Below are 3,646 nucleotides of genomic sequence, written 5' to 3' on the forward strand. Positions count from 1 at the left end.
TGTTATATCTTCTTCATGGATCGATCCCTTGATCATTATGTAGTGTCCTTCTTTGTCTCTTGTAATAGTCTTTATTTTAAAGTCTATTTTGTCTGATATGAGAATTGCTACTCCAGCTTTCTTCTGATTTCCATTTGCATGGAATATGTTTTTCCATCCCCTCACTTTCAGTCTGTATGTGTCCCTAGGTCTGAAGTGGGTCTCTTGTAGAAAGCATATATATGGGTCTTGTTTTTGTACCCATTCAGCCAAGACTTCCTCTTTTTAAAAAGAAAAATAAAATTTTTATTAAGACATAATTCACTATTTTAAAAAATTTATTTATTTTAATTAATTAATTTTTAAATTTTTGGCTGCGTTGGGTCTTCGTTGCTGCGCGAGGGCTCTTCTCTAGTTGCAGCGAGCGGGGGCTACTCTTCGTTGCGGTGCGCGGGCTTCTCATTGCGGTGGCTTCTCTTGTTGCAGAGCTTGTGGGCTTGTGGGCTTCAGTAGCTGTGGCTCTCGGGCTCTAGAGCACAGGCTCAGTAGCTGTGGCTCACGGGCTTAGCTGCTCCGCGGTATGTGGGATCTTCCTGGACCAGGGCTCAAACCCGTGTCCCCTGCATTGGCAGGTGGATTCTTAACCACTGCGTCACCAGGGAAGTCCCATAATTAACTGTCTATTAAACCCACTGTTTTAATATATTCACAAGATTGTGTAACAATCACCACGATTTATTTCCAGAACATTTTCATCACCCCAAAAAGACACACTGTACTCATTAGCTATCATTCCCTATGCCCCATCCCCACAGGCTCTGGCAGATATTAATCTATTTTCTGTGTCTATAGATTTGTCTCTTCTGGACATTTCATATAAATGGAATCATATAATATGTGGTCGTTTGAATCTGGTTTCTTTCTCTTAGAATAATGTTTTCAAGGTTCATGCATGTATCAATATTTCCCTTTTTTTATGACTGAATAATATTGTATAGATATACCTCATTTTGTTTACCCATTATCAATTGTTGGACATTTGGATAGTTTCCACTTTTTGGCCAATATGAATAATGTTACTGTGAACATTTGTGTACAAGTTTTTGTATGAACATGTGTTTTCATTTCTCTTGCGTATATACCTAGGAGTGGAATTGCTGGGTTACATGGTAACTCTATGTTTAACTTTTTGAGGAAATTCCAAACTGTTTCCAAAACAGCTGCACCATCTTACATTTTTACATTCCAACCAACAATATTATGAGGGTTACAATTCCTCTACATCCTTACCAAAACTTGTTATCGTTTTTTAAAAATAATAATTATTATAGCCATCATGGTGGGTATGAAGTGGAATCTCTTTGTGGTTTAGACTTGAATTTCCCTGATGACTAATGATGTTGAGAACATTTTGATGTGCTTATTGGCCATTTGTATATCTTCTTTGGAGAAATGTCTACTCAAATCCTTTGCCCATTTTATTTTATTTATTTATTTTTAAAATTAATTAATTAATTAATTTTAAAAATTAATTAATTAATTTTTGGCTGCACGGGGTCTTCGTTGCTGCACATGGGCTTTCTCTAGTTGCAGTGAGCAGGGGCTACTCTTCGTTGCGGTGCATGGGTTTCTCATTGCGGTGGCTTATTTTGCTGTGGAGCATGGGCTCTAGGCATGTGGGCTTCAGTAGTTGTGGCTCACGGGCTCTAGGGCACAGGCTCTGTAGTTGTGGCGCATGGGTTTATTTGCTCTGCGGCATGTGGGATCTTCCCTAACCAGGGCTCAAACCTATGTCCCCTGCACTGGCAGGCGGATTCTTAACCACTTTGCCACGAGGGAAGTCTCCCTTTGCCCATTTTAAAATTGAGTTGTCTCTTTTATTGTTGAGTTGTAACAGAGTTCTTTGACTAATATAGATACTACACCATTACCAGATATATGATTTGTAAATATTTTTTTCCATTCTGTTTTTAGTCTCTTCACTTTTTTTCACAGTGTCCTTTTTAAAAAATATTTTATTGGAGTATAGTTGATTTACAGTATTGTGTTAGTTTCAGGTGTACAGCAAGTTCATAGTGTCCTTTGAAGGACAAAAGCTTTAATTTTGATGAAGTCTAATTTATCTATATTTTTGTTGTTATTGCTTGCTCTTTTGGTGTCATTTAAGAAACCTTTGCCTAATGCAAGATCATGAAGATTTACACCTATGTTCTCTCTTAATACTTTATAGTTTGAGCTATTACACTTAGATCTTTGATCCATTTTGAATTAATTTTTTAATTTGATTTGAGAAAATCCATTGACCATAGATGTACAGTTTACTACTGGACTCTATTCCATTCCTTTGATCTATATGTCTATCCTTATGTCGACCACACTGTTTTGACATTGCAGCTTTGTAGTAAGTTTTAAAATTGGGAAATGTGAGCTCTCCACATTTTTTTTTCTTGTAAAGATTATCTTGGATATTCTGAGCCTCAGGTATTTCAGTATAAATTTTAGGATCAGCTCTTCTATTTTTTCACAAAAGTCCATTAGAATCTTGATAGGGATTGCATTTAATCTTTAGATGACTCTGGGGAGTACTGCCATTTAACAATATTAAGTTTTCCAATCCTTGAACACAGGATGCTCTTCCATTTATTTAGGTCTTTTAAGATTTCTGTCAACAATGTTTTTTAGTTTTCAGTGTACAAATCTGGCACTTATATGGTTAAGTTTATTCCTAAGTATATTTTTTGGATACTACTGTAAATGAAATTGTTTCTTAATTTTATTTTTGCACCATTCATTGTTAGTGTATAGAAATAGAACTGATTTTTCTATATTGGTCTTGTATCCCACAACGTTGATGAATTCATTATTAGCTCTAATCTTTAAAAGCATTTTAAAAATTTTTTAAACTTCATGCCATCTGTGAATAGAGATACTTTTACATGATGTTTTTGAATATGACACCAAAAGCATAGGCAACAAAAGCAAAAATAGATGACTGGGACTACATCAAACTAAAAACTTTTGCACAGCAAAGGAAACAATCAATAGCGTGAAGAGGCAATCTACGAAATGGGAGAAAATATTTGCAAACCATATATTTGACAAGGGGTTAATTTCTAAAATATATGAAGAACTCATACAACTCAAGAACAAAAAAAAAGACCCAGATATTCCAACTAAAAAGTGGGCAAAAGACCCTAATGAACATTCTTTTTCCAAAGAAGACATACAGATGGTCAACAGTTACATAAAATGGTGTTCAATGTCACTGATCATCAAGAAAATGCCAATTAAATCCACAATGAGATATCACCTCAGGAAGTGGAGAAAATGGAAGGCTTGTGCACTGTTGGTGGGACTGTAAAATGATATAGCCACTGTCAGAACAGTATGGCAGTTTCTCAAAAAATTAAAAATAGAACTAACATATGATCCAGAAATCCCACTTCTGGTTATATAGCTAAAGGAAAAGAAATCAGTATCTTGAAGGGATGTCTGCACTCCTATGTTCATTGCAGCATTATCCACAATAGTCAAGATATGGAAACAACTTAAGTGTTCACTGACAGGTGAGTGGAAAAAGAAAATGTGATCCGCACACACACACTCGTACTGGAATATTCAGTCATAAAAAAGGAAATCCTGCCATTTGTGTGATAACATGGATGAG

This window comes from Physeter macrocephalus, chromosome 1, assembly GCF_002837175.3.
Source record: "Physeter macrocephalus isolate SW-GA chromosome 1, ASM283717v5, whole genome shotgun sequence".
NCBI classification, from domain to species: domain Eukaryota; kingdom Metazoa; phylum Chordata; class Mammalia; order Artiodactyla; family Physeteridae; genus Physeter; species Physeter macrocephalus.